The sequence below is a fragment of the Pangasianodon hypophthalmus genome, chromosome 1 (assembly GCF_027358585.1).
Source record: "Pangasianodon hypophthalmus isolate fPanHyp1 chromosome 1, fPanHyp1.pri, whole genome shotgun sequence".
Classification (NCBI taxonomy): domain Eukaryota; kingdom Metazoa; phylum Chordata; class Actinopteri; order Siluriformes; family Pangasiidae; genus Pangasianodon; species Pangasianodon hypophthalmus.
The window spans coordinates 12261793-12278568 of NC_069710.1; the positions used below are offsets into that span (position 1 = coordinate 12261793).

At 39.7% G+C, this 16776-nt stretch overlaps 1 protein-coding gene across 10 annotated transcripts in view; it reads left to right on the top strand.

Moving 5' to 3' along the window:
• The first annotated feature begins 2451 nt into the window (after window positions 1-2451).
• kcnc3b (potassium voltage-gated channel, Shaw-related subfamily, member 3b) overlaps window positions 2452-16776 on the top strand; it is a 76554-nt gene continuing 62229 nt past the window's right edge. For 9 of the 10 annotated variants that reach the window (XR_008301692.1, XM_053233729.1, XM_053233731.1 and 6 more), the window contains exon 1: window positions 2452-2975. The gene's annotated coding sequence lies outside the window, so the exon portion shown is untranslated. Of the gene's footprint in view, window positions 3323-16776 lie in introns of all 10 variants that reach the window. The other variant, XM_026926216.3, reaches the window with a different exon arrangement.

The window sequence follows — 16776 nt, forward strand, 5'->3', positions numbered from 1 at the left end:
TCACTAGGGGGCAGTGTCACATGTACCAAAGCAGAATGTCCAGAAAATTGCAAACGAAGTATTTTGCTGTAGTTAAGAAAAGTAAGAAAAGAACAGCTTAGATGTTTATGCTGTAACTGAGGATCATTTGTCCCAACATGCAGAATTTTGCTCGATTTTTAAGGCACTACATTGGATCTTTGCCCAAGTGTTTTGCTCTTGCTCATTCATCCTGATGAATCGGGGAAGTGGTAGCTCAGTGGTTAAGATGTTGGACTCCTGATCGGAAGGTTGAGAGTTCAAATCCCTGTACCGCCACTGCTGGGCCCCTGAGCAAGGCCCTTAACCCTCAACTGCTCAGTTGTATAAATGAGAATTGTAAGTCGCTCTGGATAAGGGCGTCTGCCAAATGCCTAAAATGTAAATGATGCTCTGCTTCTGATTGGAGTGTCTGCACTTTTGATTCACCTTCCTCGATACTTCCTCAATCACAGTTTATACCCAAATCTCACCCTTGTAAAAATACAGTCCTAATGCAACAATTCAAGAAAGAAAGTATATTCAGCAGTTTTAAAGTTTTTTTTTTTAGCATCTCAGAAATACAGGCCTCAAGCCAGGTAACCTTCTAATCTTTGAGGGGGAAAAATGGATGAAAATGGTAGGAAATCCTACAAATCGTATTAGAAGTAGCAGATATATAATTAACAATATACTGTAATTAGACAATGGAAACCAGGTTTTGTTATGCTGCATTGCACAAGCTTGCGCATATGTGAATATTCATTGAGTTGGACTGTGTGCACACACATGCGCACACACTGCAAAATACACAGTGTTTAATTACCGCCTAGGCCTTTGATTATCATCCAGATAATTATTTCAGCACTAAGAGTTAACTCACTGCTGTAGGTATTAATTCAACATTGGAACAGTTAATTCAGTATTAAGTGCTATATTTTTTTTTCTCAGGAATTTTCAGTTTTGATTTCTGTAAAAAGAATCATACATTAAATATATATTATTAGCATTCAAAATCTTAATATTTATTCTGTAGATGCTCTTCTTGCATACCATGTTAAAACCTACCTAGATAGCATGCACACTTGCTGAAATTTGGTAAATTCAGCCAATATATGGCTAAACAGATTTGGACCATGTCTGAACCATATATGTTTTGCCATACCTTCAAAATCTTTTGGCTCACCAATGACATTATGGCATATGGTCAAAATGAGAGAACACAGGTGTAGGCCTGTTGTGGTGTGGATATGGTACACCATAGGTAGTACCATATCCACACCATAGTGGGTAATGTTTGGTTAACACTTGGAAAACTGCATCTAGCCTGTAGCTCAATGTGCAGAAATCCATAGCCTGTGGTAATTTACACACAGTGGCACTGGACTTAATACTGCTCCTTGCCTGAGCTTATATCAAGTAAGAAAAAATGAGTGCAGGCCCTGCACTGCAGGGTCAGAATCTTGCCTCTGTTTTCAGCAAATTCCTGCTTGTCCTGGGTGCCCGAGCTGCTGATTTGTCCATCCTCGTTGTCTGTGACATGATTTCTTTTTTTTTCCTTGTGATCTCAAGATAACACAAGTTGTTTTCATCAGAGCACAACTTATTTTTCTCATACATTAAAATGCATTATTGTACATATTCATATTATACATCAGGGAGCACTTTCACAGAAAGAAGCTGGTACAGAAGTAGAGTTACAGCCTTATAGCCCCAAGGTTGTGGGTTCAATCTTGTGCTTGAGTGGTGTCTGGCTATATGTTTCCCCAAGGTTCGCCTTCGGGTTCAGTTATGTACATCTATCTATCTAGCCTTATGTTTGTCAGTGCTAGACCATTTCCAAATTAGGGTCCGTTACATGAGAAGGCAAATTTGCAACTATACTGTGGTGAATAGTGATCCTGAATGGGTGGTCAGTTGCATTGACAGTCAATCTGAGGGACTGGGATGTTTCCATGGTTAAATAGTATACGACAATAGCTAGCTAGCTAGATCCCAAAGCAGAAATTTCAAACACCATACAGAGCCTCTCCCAGGGGACTCGGGGCACAAGGTGGCAGGACACCCTGGACGGGGTGCCAACCCCTCGCAGGGCAAACTCGCACACACAGTCTGGACAATTTGGAGATGCCAATCAACTTACAGTACGACACATGTCTTTGGACTGGGGGAGGAAACCCCTGAAGCACGGGGAGAACATGCAAACTCTGACCATACAGAGTAGAGGCAGGAATCGAACCCCTAACCCTGAAAGTGCGAGGCAACAGGGCTAACCACCACCAAGCCACTGTGCCCGAAATACTTGTTTAAGAATATTTTTTGCTCTTTTTGTGCATCGCACCAGGAATTTGGGACATCTTGCTTCAGATCAGAGAGAGAGAGAGAGAGAGAGAGAGAGAGAGAGAGAGAGAGGGGAGGGGGGGCACCGTTGCAGACAGAGCAGACAGAGGGACCAACCAGACTGTGCGCGCGCGTGTGTGTGTGGGGGAGAGAAAGAGAGAGAGAGAAGGAGTGAGTGAGTGTGTGTGTGGCGTCTGTCTGCCTCTCCACATCTTCACCGAGGCATTAGAGGTGGATTTTTTTTTTATTTTTAATTTTTCTAAAGCAGGGATTATAGTCGTATCGCAATAAGGAGGGTGAGGAAGTCTGACTAAAAAAAAAAGAAAGAAAGAAAAGAAAAAAAAATCGAGGATTAAAAACATGGCAGAATTATAGCACGAGGAAGGTGTGTCAGCGATTAGCATCATCAGTGTCGAGAAAAAAAAAATCCATCTCTACATCTCTTCTTCATCTTCATCATTCCCATGGGTTGATCGATCCTATGGTATCGAAAAAAAGACCGCATTCATACACATCCTCGGATTAAATATCGGACGATATTTTTCCATTGAAAAAAAAAGAAAAAAAAAAACACCACGACGTTTGGCTTAAATTTCCGGCTTTCTCCGGTAAACTAGCCGAGCTCGAATCCGAAGCCAGTGAGTATTTTCACCCTGACTGTTCGTGGTGTGTCGTCTGTGTTGTGTATGTGGTGTTTTTTTCGTGCCTTGTAACTGTTCACTGACACTAAATGAATTTTCTCGGACCCCTGTGACATCTTTTGTGCTCAACATTCAACAAGTATCTCTGCTTTTTTTCCAGTCAGTCACGACGGTTGCTATGTTTTTCGCGCCAGAATTAGTGTCTCGTGCTCCTTCAGGTGAACCACCACTGCACCAAATTAGCCTAGTTAGCTTCATGCCATGTCGCATATTGGTTAGAAATAACACAAACCCCCTTGGAACATGGCTGAAATTCTGTCAGAAATGAAAAAGTTAGTATCCTGGTGAGTAATTTACCCCCTTGGGTTTTATATACATACATATATATTTGAGCAAATCCCTTATAGCTTAACTAGTGCCATTTCTGGCTAGCTGAGGGATGAGTAAGCCAGAGAAGAAGGGAGGGGGGAAAAATGGGAGACTACTGAAAAAATATGGAGGATTGAGACTGTACTCAACATATTTAAAGCTAGTGACTTAGTCTTATGTGATGAAAACATAAGATGGTCATTTGTATGTGGGAAATGAAGATAAAACCATGCAAAACAAGCTGGTGTGAAGGATAGTTCAGTGAGTTGTCAGGTCTTACATTAAGGTCAGATGAAAAGAAGCATGTGAATAATTTAAAAGATGAACACTGTCCAGAGAGTGTTTCAACTTCAGCATCGTGTCTGCTTTTCATATAGAAATTCTTGTCTCCTCTTTTTTGTAAATTTTTTTTTTTTTGCCTGTGTGCTACCAGCACTATCAGAAGTAGGGATTCATCGATATGGATACCGGTGTACAATCCAGTACCGTGCTCATGCTCAGATCTGATACCAACATCTGAAACCACATGACACTATATGACATAAGCCTAGTGTACGTTGTCGCACTAATAAACAGAAAACACAAAATGACAGTGATCCAGGCATAGCCCCCAATTATTAATGGCAATCAAAACAAAGCACACTGTAAACTGTGATCTGTGAAAAGATCAAAGGAGGAGGTACAGCATTTTCCTACATTACAAGTAACCTGTTAAAATATCTTAAACATAAATCTAAGCATAAGGAGTTAATTGTTAGTAGCACACAGCAGTGAAAAATGAAAAGAAAAATGTCTACAAACAAGCAGAGTTAAGTAACAAATAAATAATTCTTACCCAGTATGTTGTTCTTGACGATCAGCCACTATCAGTAAGTGACAACGAGTGATTCTGATGCAATGAAAGCTATTAAACATATTTTACTTACAGCTGTACAGAAGTGCAATTCCAAAGTAAGACAAGACCTGCTTTTATCCTCTGCAACCCTACTCCATCCAAGGTAATAAATGTAGCTAGCTACTAGCTACATCAAGTAAAATAACTAGGGAAAGAAAGAACTAATTGAGTAGCCTACGTTTATGAATGCACTCATTTTTATGTAAACGTAAAAAGTGACAAATAAAATGTTTCATCATGCCCTGTTGATTAATACTAAGAAGATTACTCATTTTAGTATCAATATTGGTATTGACGAGTACCAGAAAACGTTTTTTTACTTACACTCGGTCTGAAAAAGATTGAGAGTGTATAATTGTGTAGCGTTAAAGTGTGAATTCGCATACACATTCACAGCCTGATATAAAAAATAAAATTTGCCCCACCCTACTGATTTGCCCTCACTTTAAATTGCTTGCAGTCTAAACAGGTCTTCCTATACTAGTGCAATTTAAAGTGAATTTATTTCATACACATTTGCACTACTGGATTTTCATGAAAGTTCTCCTGCCAGACTTCAGAAAACCAATCAGAGAAGGTCATGTCATATCTGATTTAGTTACACAACACACCTGACAACGCACAATTTGTGTGACAAGCTGAAATATGACCAGCTGGTCGTTACCTTGGGCGGCACAGTGGTCGCATTGCTGCCTCACAGCTCCAGGGCCCACAGTTCGATCCTAAGCTCAGGTTACTGTCTGTGTGGAGTTTTGCATGGTCTCTGTGTGGGTTTCCTCCAGGATCTCCAATTTCCTCCCTCTTCCCAAAAACATGCGAGTAGATGGATTGGCTAAATTGCCCCTAGAATTGAATGTCGGTGTGTATGGTGCCCTTCGATGGACTGGCATCCCATCTAGGGTGTATTCCTGTCTCAAGCCCAGTGTTCCAGGGATAGGCTCTGGATTCACCACAACCCTGACTAGGATAAAGGGGTTACTGAAGATGAAAGTATGAATGGTTGTTACCCTGGACTGAACTGTGAGCTACAAGTAGTTGATTTGCTTACAGATGACCAAAATTAGTGAGTAGTAGTAAGTATTTAGTTGCAAGAGACTGTAGTACAACTGGCAAATTTGTAGAAACTTCTGTGACCAAATGCTATTTTATTGTGATTTCAGTTTGAAGAAGTAAGCTTTGAATTCAATCAGCAAGAAAGGAGGCCCCTTCCATAAAACCTAAGCTAACATCTCCTCACTAAAAATGTCATCATTTCTACAATTTTAAAAACCTGTTTGTTTGGAGTGCCTGCCATACCTGTGTTACCTGTGTAGTTGTTGCTATAGAAACAATAACATTTTAACGCGAGCACATTAATATTAACCTTAGCTGCTGAATCAAGAATTCAGCAGTGCTTTCGTGTAAATTTTAATATTAATCTAGCATGTGTGGTAATAAAGCTCTCTCTGTCTCTATTTATAGACTATATATGTGCTGTAGTTACTGGTAACCTAATGAAGATTTAGAAAAAGCTGTAGCTTGAGAGGCAGAGAAAAGTATTACAGGCACTGTAATATTATACTCTTTCCTTTTATAGCCTTTTTTTTCCCTTCCTCTGTTCATCCTTCCAGAAGTGACTTGCTTCTCAGAGACCACATTTACACCACCTGAGATTTCTCCACAATTTAAGTAACTTTAAACTCTGGCTGAAGTCCTAGTGTGGTTGTGTCAGTATTATGAAAACCGTTTGTGTGTTCTACATATAGCTCCGCACATCAGGCATGGATATTGTTATTTAGTTAATATATTTTTAAAAAATTACATATATACAGCTCAGCTGTAAAGTCACTTTTCTTTCAGCTCAGAACATTTAGGATACAAACGTACTCTTTTTTTTTAATAGCTACAGAAACTGAATGTTTATACCACAGTGCTATCGAATTCTCAAATCTGATTGTTCAGAAGGTGTTGTAATTTTCTATCTGACAATAGGGTCCGGTGTAAGGTAAATCACAGGTTTATATTAATGCACTAATGTTCTAATGTGTTATCGTTTCTGTATTAACTGATTTACAGGGACATACCATACCATCTAAGACTAATAATAAATTGATTAAAAATTTATTATTTAATAAAGAAAAGATGTATAATTGTTGATATGACAAAACATTTATGGAAGGAGCTTCCAGTGTCAGCACTTTGTAAAAGTTAAAGACAAATCAGTAGGTTTTCCGCCATGGAAAAATCTTCAGGACGGAGAACCTTGTGCTTTGTAGTTTCTGTCTTATTACCTTAAAGATAAAATGAGGATATGACTGTGGCTGCTATACCGTAAATAACGACAGGAAATGAGTTGTTTTGTGGATGTAACATGTAACTATAAACGGATAACACATACAATCATGTGTCTAATCATTGACAAATTACTATGGTGTAAGAGAAATAAAAAACAGTTATTGGAAACTAATAAACTTCAGAGTTGTAACTGTAATTCCAGTTTGCATTGGGCTACATCACACCACCCCGTCATTAATTATTTTCTTATAACAGTACTCCTCCAACTGCATTATTCCTTACATAACAGATCCAGCGGATGACCTAACAGCTTGTCATAGTCCCCTGCAGCCTAGGCAATGCCTTATGATAGACTTCAAAATGTTAATACACTGCCTAAGACAATCGGTAGCAATATTGTTTTCTGTACATTAGGTGGTCTTCCTAATAACTACAAGGTAAGAAAGAGTAACTTTTAAAAACATTGATATAATTGTTATAACACCAGAATGATGTCAAATTCAGAAATTATTGCTCTGCTATTAGTGAAGTTCATTAGGATCCGTTGCATCTCACCTCAGACCCTTTAAATAAAGGGTTGTCTTTTCTTTGCCTGTTTCATTTTATTCAGTGCATACAAGTGCATATGAATCACTCTTTGGGAGTAAAATGTATGTCCAGCAAGCAATTCTTCAGTTGAGCAATGGATGGTGTGGGCAGATGTTGATAGATTTTCACGGTAGATAGTGTTGCAACATACTACAGCCTGGCCCTCGGTCTTGCATTACCTTTTGCTTTTCGTTGAGACTTTCCACAGAATCCTCCAGTGGGCTGTCAGACTCCCATCTTATGCCGGTCCTCTGGGAATGTCCTCCTTTAATAGAGTTAAGAGCCTCTGACAATTTAAGAGAACTACTGCAAGTGACATGCTCAGCTTGCATTTTTACTTGATTCATATTGAGTTCAAGTACCATTTCTTTGGACCTGAGCAAAACCTAACACTAGTTCTTACCATTTGCCTGCAGTCCATGGCAGAAGGGCATATCGCCTGCACAATGTCTGTTTTAATATCATTCTGTCTCAAGGCACTTTGGAGACTTCTGGCACTTGAGAAGTTGGTGCTTGTCACCTTTGCTGTACACAGGATGGGGGGGCTGTAGAATGAAGAATAACTGGTAGTAGTATTAAATGTTGCTTGATTCAGTAGAATTCATCATCTCAGATCTTGGTTCGTCTGCAAGAAAAAAGATTCATTATTATCAAGTAATGCCATAACTCCATTAGATTATGACTGAGGTGCTATTTGGATTGTCTTTTTATATTTACATTTATAACTGTGGAACAAGACAAACAAGTTAGCTTCTATTATCATGTACGTTACCAGCTACAAACAAACAGTAATCACCTCACTCGCCTTTCTTTTTCTCTTTTTTTAAGATAATAAGACAAATCATTTCAGCTGGTCATATTACCAAGAAACCACAATGCCTCTGACTGTAACAAAGCTCTGACACTGGAGACTCCTTCCAAAATGCTAAATATAAAATGCCACCATATCCACTATTACATACTTTTTTGTGGAACATCCACCATACAAGTCTCTGTGTAATACCATGCTATTCTGGTCAATCAAATTTGGGAATTCAACAGCACTGTAGTATAAACTATGTAACAAAACAAATAAAGTTTGTTAGAAAGACCATACCTGAATCTCCTATATATCTCTCCCTTTTGCACTTTATGACACCCACCATGTCCCCATCCCCCCATACTATTCAACAACTGCTACCTAAAGCTCTTTAGTCAGGGGCCTAGCTGTCTTGCACAAAGCAGAATTGCCCCAGGTTCTGAAAGTTCTTCCCCCGACTGCAGTTTCCCAGTCACTTTCCATACCATTTAGTTAAAGCTATGGACCAGATTTGTACTTAACTCTTCACAAAGTATCCTGATACACTATATGGCCAAAAGTATGTGGACACCTGACCATCACACCCATATGAACATCTTCCCCAAACTGTTGCCACAAAGTTGGAAACAAACAATTGTCTACAATGTCTTTGTATGCTGTAGCTGTAGCTTTGTATGCAGTACGATTTCCTGGAACTATGTGGCTTAGCCCAAACCTGTACCAGCATGACAATGCCTTTGCACAGTGTGAGCTCTGTGAAGACCTGGATTGCCAAGGTTGGAGTGGAATAACTCGAGTGGCCTGCACGGACCCCTGACCCCAACCCCACTGAGCACCTTTGCTATGAATTGGAACAACAACTTTGCCTGACCTCTTGTGCTCTTGTGGCAAAATGGCAAAAAAATTTCCATATCCACTTTCCAAAATATATTGAAAAGCCTTCCCAGAAGAGTGGAACAAATCAAAATTAATGACCATGGTTTTGTAATGGGAAGTTCAGTGGTCAGGTGTCCACATACTTTTGGCCATATAGTGTAAATCAAAATCTGTCTTTTGATTTTCAAAAGATCTGTCATCAAATCTAAGCTAAATGCTCCTGCTGAAACATTTCTCATAGCATTACCTTTCACCAGTGCTACAGCACAGAGCAGCTTTAATAACTTTCCCATCCTTCAAAACAATACTGTTATCCTGATCCTTTTGGGCTTTATTAATAGATTGAAACCCAAAATCGTGTTCCCTGCAGAGAAGAACAAGTTGCATGTGATCCATCTTTCATCCTATTTTTGTGGCAAAATGTCAACAAGCACATAAGTGGCGCCTTCAAATCTGTTTGTGTTTTTGACATCTGGCATGTCCCTGTGAGGAATGGGAAAGATACATCATGGGAATCTGAGTATGTTATATGATTGCCACAGTCACAAAACCTTTTGGTAAACTGTGCAAAACCAATCCCATACCTTCAAGGTTACAAGGTTACTTGCTGGCACTGTCAGCATTTGTTGTATGTTTACTGACAGGCTCAGGTAAAGTCTATGATTTGGTGGTTACATTGTCAGTCAAGTGGCCAGTGAAAATTTTATTTTGTTAACTAAAACAGGGTCAGTGTACTACTGTATGTAGCGCAAATAAAGAATCAAACACCTTGAGTCGTGCTGTTGTAGGAAAATAATCACTGACAGGGTGCTGTGATGAAGCTGCGATGTGATGAGTTACGGTTACCAGTCGATTATTTTCCAATAACAGCACATCTGGATGTGATTTATTCCTCATTATACCAGAGCATTTTGTCAACAAGTGTTACATTTTTTATTGATTAAAGAACACGTACTTTTTAACCATTTACATTTTATGTTGTCACTTACATTATAGCAGCTATAAACAGTTATTCTCTCACCAGCCTCTCTTTCTTTCTCTCTCTCTTTCTCTCTTGAATTCAATGAGACAGAAACACAGCTTGTCATGTTACTGAGAAATTGCAAAGTGCAAAGTTCTGAAGACTATTGACACTGGAAACTCCTTCCATAATTGTTAAATAAAATCATGCTGTGTTTTCAAACTATACTACATGGGAGCTGTGCTATAGTATGTTTCCTGGGATGGAAACATTTGGTCCAAACTGGCAGCCCAAAACTTGAATATGAATTTTCTTATGCATTTTTTAAACAAATTTGGAACCCAGACAGGATTTGCTTCTGTGCTATATTTACAGTATGCATGACTGATATGATGTTTATGTTTACTTTGTGGTTTAATGTATGTACTACACTCACTGTCCACTTTATTAGGAACACCTGCACACCTGCTCAATCCTGCAGTTACCATGTAGCAGCAGCACAATGCAAACAGTCATGGAGATACAGAGCAAGAGCTTCAGTTAATGTTCAGATCAAACATCAGAATGAAGAAAAAGTGTGATCTCTGTGACTTTGATCATGGCATGGATGTTGGTGCCAAATGGGCTGGTTTGAGTATTTCAGAAACTGCTGATCTCCTGGTGCGAAAAACAAAAATCATCCTGTGAGTGGCGGGTCAGCAGGCTGAAACACCTTGTTGATGAAAGAGATCAGAGAGATCATCTTAGAATGCACAACACATCAAACCTTGAGGAGGACGGACTACAACAGCAGAAGACCACATCAGGCTCCTTTCCTGTAAGCCACGAACAAGAATCTGAGGCTATCATGGGCACAGACTCACTGAAACTGGAATTGAAGAATGGAAAAAGACTAGGTAATTTTTTTCCTAATCTTCCACTATCCAGTGATTGTAGCCCATTCACCTCCAGGTTCGATGTTTTGTGCATGCTGAGATGCTTTTCTGCTCACCACAGTTATAAAGAGTGATTTTTTGAGTTATTATATCCTTCCTGGCTGCTTGAACCAATCTGGTCATTTTCATCTGACCTCTCTTATCAACAAGCAATTTCCACCCACAGAACTGTCGCTCACTCACTGTTTTTTTTTGTTTTTTGCACCATTCTGTGAAAACTCTAGAGACTGTTTGTGTGTGAAAATGCCAGGAGATCAGCAGATTCTGAAATACTCAAACCAGCCCATCTGGCATCATGCCACGGTCAAAGTCACAGAGATCACACTTTTTCTTCATTCTGATGTTTGATGTGAACATTAACTGAAGCTCTTGACCTGTATCTGCATGATTTTTTGCATTGCGCTGCTGCCACGTGATTGGCTGATTAGATAACTGCACGAATGTGCAGGTGTACGTGTGTTCCTAATGAAGTGGAAGGTGAGTGTATATTACTATTAGATGATGTTGCACCAGAGAGATTTGTGCTCCAAGAGATGTAAAAAAAATGTAGCCAATCAAAGAAAGAGGCGGGACTTGACTGCAGTCAATCAGAATGACGCTGTGGTTTTCTACACAATGTGTGTTTGGCAGAATGAAATATACACTGACATGATTTCAGAATAATGCCAAATAAAGCCTCAGGACACACACACACAGTATATAGACACCTCTGCCCCTTTCTCTCCACTTGCTCAGTCTCATCGTGCCACTGGCGAGTGACGTCATACTGAAGGGTTTTTCTCAGATGTGACTGTGATGTTTTTCCACATAATATAACACTTTACACTAACACTAATGGAACACTGGTCTATTCTTGTCTAGTCTATTATTTTATATTCTATTATTTTCTATTTCATTTTATTGTATTTTGTTCAGTTCTTTTTTTTTCTTTTGTATTCCAATGTGTTCTACTCTTCTGCTCTATTCTATAGTATTGTGTTCTACAGTATTCAATTCTATTATTTTCTTTTTCTATCACAATCTGTTATATTCCATCCTATTCTATTCTCTTTTTTCTTCTTTTCTATTTGATTATGTTCCATTGTGTTCTGTTCTATTCCATTCTATTCTACTCTTTTATGTTCTTTTCTATTCTATACTATTTAGTTTTACTCGATTCTGTTCTATTTTGTTCAATTATATTGTATTCTGTTCTATTTTATAATAGATGCTTCTGTTCTGTTCTATTGCAGTCTGTTCTGTTCTGTTTTGTTCTGTTCTATTGTTAGACTCTTCTCTTATGGTCTTTTCAGTTCTGTTCTGTTTTATAATATTCTGTTCTATTGTTTTCTTCTCTATTCTGTTATTGTGTTCTGTTCTTTTGTGCTCTATTCTATTCTAATCTGTTCTATTCTATTACAGTCTGTTCTGTTCTAGTCTATTCTATAACGATCTGTTCTATTCTACAATAGACTATTCTATTCTATTCTATTCTGTCACATTACCCTGCACTGAGCATACTCAGTGAGAGATACAGACAGAGGCAGAGACAGAAAGACAGATACAGATAGATACAGAGGGAGGGTGGAATTTGGAGCTTGTAGGGAGATGATCATGAAGGGATGTGTGAGAGAGTGGAGGGGGGTTTAGTGTTGTCCCTGCATGGAAGTGGGAGGGGACTGCAGTATTCTGCATGGCTGCAACACCACCTTCGTCCTGCTGGTGGCGCCTCTGGAGGACGAGAGAGATAGAAAGGTAGAGGACAATTGCAGGGGGAGGGAGATGCAGAAAGAGTGTGAGTTTGAGCCTGAGGCGTTCTCTACAGCACAGCGGTGGAACACTGCTGCAGGCGAAAAAAAAATCCAGCTTCCTCCAACATCATCTCTCTATCTCTCAGTTTTTAGCTCCTTCTCTGCTTTGCTCTATTGCTTTCTCCCTCTGTCCTTCCCTCTACTCCACTGCCCTTCTTTCTCTCTGTTTTGCCATCTATGGCACCTTTATCTCTCTTTCTCTCTCACCCTCTATACATCCCTCTTTATACCTCACTCTTTTTCTTCCCTTTCATCCCTTTCTCCTTCTGTACTTCCTATCTACTCCACAGCTTACACATTCTTCTCCCTCTTTCTTTCTATACTTCTGTCCATAAAATTTCTCTTTGTCTGGTTTCCAATCCATATTTCAGTCCCTCTTTTCTGTTTTCTGTCTCTACCCATCCAATTCTCTATCCCTCTATCCACCCTGCAGTCTCTCCCTCTACACTTTCATTTCTTTATCTCTTTCTTCTTCTATCTCTCTTTTCTTCTTTACTTCTTTCTATATTCCTATATAACTCAATATTCATTACTCCACCTGTTATCTTCTTTTCTTCTTCCTCTATTCCTCTATTTAACTGTCTTTCCCTTTTCCTTCCTATCTCTGTCCATATCTCTTATCTCTCTTGTATACTTTTGTCTTTCAGTCTCTCTATACACCTCCCTCTCTCATTATATATCTCTTTTTACACCTGGCTCTTTATCCCTTGCTCTATCCCTTACTTTACAACTCTCTCTGTATGTCTCTCTGTCTCTCTCTCTATATATACCTCTGTCTATTCCTCCTTTTACACCACTCCATTTCTCCCCCAATCCTCTCTCTGTCTACACACCTTCCACACACATCTCTCCCTCCTTCTCTCTCACTCTTGGTGTGATCGCGCCCCTTATTTACGCTCTTTGTTTTTTTTCCCCCTCTTTCTGTTTGATATTCTCTCGCTGCCACATCCTTCACACTGTACATGTAAATTCTTGCCTTTGCTCTTCCTCGCTGGTCCTCCTCCCTCCTCCATCTCCTCCTCTCACATCATCTCTCTGCACTATTCTCCCTTTTCTTCTCCACCCTCCATCCTGCTCCCCTTTAATCCCCCTTCTCTCTTTTTACTTTTATAGAAGAGGTTTTGCATTTTTGACATCATTCTCTCTCTGTTTTTCTGCTTCTTGCTCTTCTCCCCTACATTTCTTTTTTCTTCTCTTTCCCTCCCTCCACTAGCTGCAGTGTTTACTAATGTATATTCGGCCCAGATCTCTCTCTCTTTGTCTTTTTTCTTGCTCTTTACTGATAACTAGTGTTTGCCTACCATTTTACACACACTCTGTAGTCCAGCGGTAGAGGACACAGTGAATGTCATCTGTGCTGTAAATGCTCGGTAATTAAACTCCTTTTTCCATCTCTCTGTTCATTCTCTCATCGTCTCCTTTCCTATTATTTTGTTTTTCATTCTTCTTTTACTTCTTCCCACAACCACCGTTGATACACACACACACACCCCAATGGTCTGTTTAGTCATCTATCCAGTCCGTCCATCATAAAGGTCTACAGTTAGAGACAAAAGCTTATCTCTTTCTATGTACGTTGTGTTAATCGTCTTCTGTCCTTCATCAGAGTCTGTTTCTGACAAAAGCTAGTTGCTGATTTCTGGTTTCTCAACCCAGAAGTGATACTGAAGTTGTTCTTGTTTCAGCTGCTCCCGTTAGGGGTCGCCACAGCAGATCATTGGTCCGCATATTTGATTTGGCACAGTTTTTACGCCGGATGCCCTTCCTGAAGCAACCCTCCCCAGTTTTATCCAGGCTTGGGACCGGCACTGGGAATGCACTGTCTACTGGGGTTGGTTCCCTGGCCGGGAATTGAACCCAAGCCGAGGCAGTGAGAGTGCTGAGGTCTAACCACTAGTCCTCCAGGGACCCCAGAAGTGACACTTAAGTGTTTACCCTAAAATCCAGCAGCGGCTCGTGACCATAGATTTTGGTGCTGCAGGATAACATAAATAACAGCATAGCCTCAACCAAATTTAAGTTGAGAGGCTCTCACACTTGACTTATGCTGTAGGCTACTATGTAGTGAATTTTAGGAAACCACACAAGAGTCTTGACACTAGCCTAAAAAATTCAGCATTGAAAAAGGGAGATATGTTTTTCCTTCTTTTTCTCAACGTCTGCGTGAGGAAACAAGGTCACTGTGGTGCACAAGCATTTCTAACATACGGACACTCTTCTCTCCGTAATCCCCCTTTCCCTTGCCCAATCTTTGCAAGAGAAATGGTTCTGTTCATCATAGACATACTATTTACACTTACAGATTTGATACAGATTATTAAATTATTATTATTATGATTATTTAATTATTATAAAACAAGATCTTGACAGCCTCAAAGTATTTTTGAACTGACACTAGGCCACACATCATTAACTGTTCTGTCCGCTGCCCCTCCTAACACTGAAAATGTTCCTAAACCAAGAATGGGGCATTGTGATTCTTGCCCAATTGGGCCTCTATTACTGCTTTGCATTTTTGACCACTAGGTGCAATAATAACTCCCCCATGGAGATACATGGAGGCAGTGAGCACACTGCCCCATGATTACACAACATCTAGAAAGGTGGGCAAATCAGTTGAATTTTAGCTGGAGTTTATAGATTTGATCATTTGATTCCCTCCCATTCTGCTTGTTCTGCTTCAGTTAACCTTGGTATCATGGACTTTTGCTTTAGTGTATGATGTGAAAACATCGATTTGGTTCTCAGGAAACTACGCAAAAACTACCATATACCATAAAGGCTATAAAGGTTTCCCTTCTGAAATGGTTTAATGTAGAAACTTTTTGGAAAGTTAGAATCATTAACCAGTTTTGTCTAAGAGTGTATCATTGTTATCCTAGTTATGCTAGCTCTTACTACTTATAGTAGAGCTGTTTCCAGTCTCTAATGCTCTACTGGCTTCATGCCTTGTTTCCTCCAAATACCAAACAAGGTAAACAGAAATATAATAGCCTAACTGTTTTATTCATAATAATAAACACGGTCTGTGCTTTTGTGTAATTTGTACTTTGATTGGACAATGTGTGCTTTAGTTTCTCATCTAACAGTATATATGATAGAGTAAATAATCCACCTTGTTTGTGACTGTTTTTCACATGCACCTTCTCTATCACTAATGATCATGTGTTACAGATTTGTCTGAAAAATATTGGCCCTAGGGGGCACTGCCAGCACTCTGATAGCCTGCATGAATCTATAATCTGTGTTGGAAAGAAATCAGCCCCAGCCATGTTTCTTTCGGTTTTTTTTCTTATGACCGTTTGCTCATGCTATCGCGCTTGTTTCCACAAAAGTCCAAAATATTAAGACATTTGTTAACAGCAAATAATCAGATGTGGATGCTGAAAATGAACCCTTATATTGATGTCTTGTTATCCTTATAAGGCAGGATGGGATTATCCTTGCTAGAAGTCATGCCCACAAAAACAAGTCATGCTGGACAGACTTTATATCAGAAGCATCCTACCTCACGATCGGCCGTCTCGATCCATCACTCAAGTTTGCAAACTTTTGGCGAGGACCCAGAGATGGAAGGAAGTCTGAAAGAGTGGAATGGAAACCGACTAGAATAAATGAAAACGAGGACAAGATGAAAGTAGGAAAGAGGAGAGTTAAGGTGGACATGAGTAAATGGATGCAAGAGAGAGAGAGAGAGAGAAAAGTGAAGCATGTGGGAAAGGATACTGAATGCGGAACCTGTGTGTGTGTGTGTGTGTGTGTGTGTGTGTGTGTGTGTGTGTGTGTGTGAGAGAGAGAGAGAGAGAGAGAGAGAGAGATTGAAATTAACGTTTGTTTGCATATGGGCAAACAGGAAGCACAGAGGTACCACAGACGGTACTGCAGTGGCAGAGAGAGAGAGAGAGAGAGAGAGCAGAGGACGAAATGAGAAAGCAACTCCAGCTTTTACTGCAGCAGAAAACTCATTCACCCCCAAACCCACCCCACCTCCTGCTAGTGACGTTAGCGCTGGAATGCTATACTGCTGAACACACACATCTCTCTCTCTCTCTCTCTCTCTCTCTCTCTGTCTCTCTCTCTGTTCACTTTACTGAATGACATTGTAATTCTGAACAACACTCACTATCTACAGTACTCTCCAGACAAATCCTTGAATTAACAGCTACAGTGCAGAATTACACTGAAAGCCAATGAATTTACATGTTTCATACCACAGTGCTTTTAAATGCTTGATTCTGATTGGTCAGAAAGTGTTGATTAATTTTCTATAACATCAGCTCTGATAGTAGTTCCTGCTGCAAGTCTAATCGT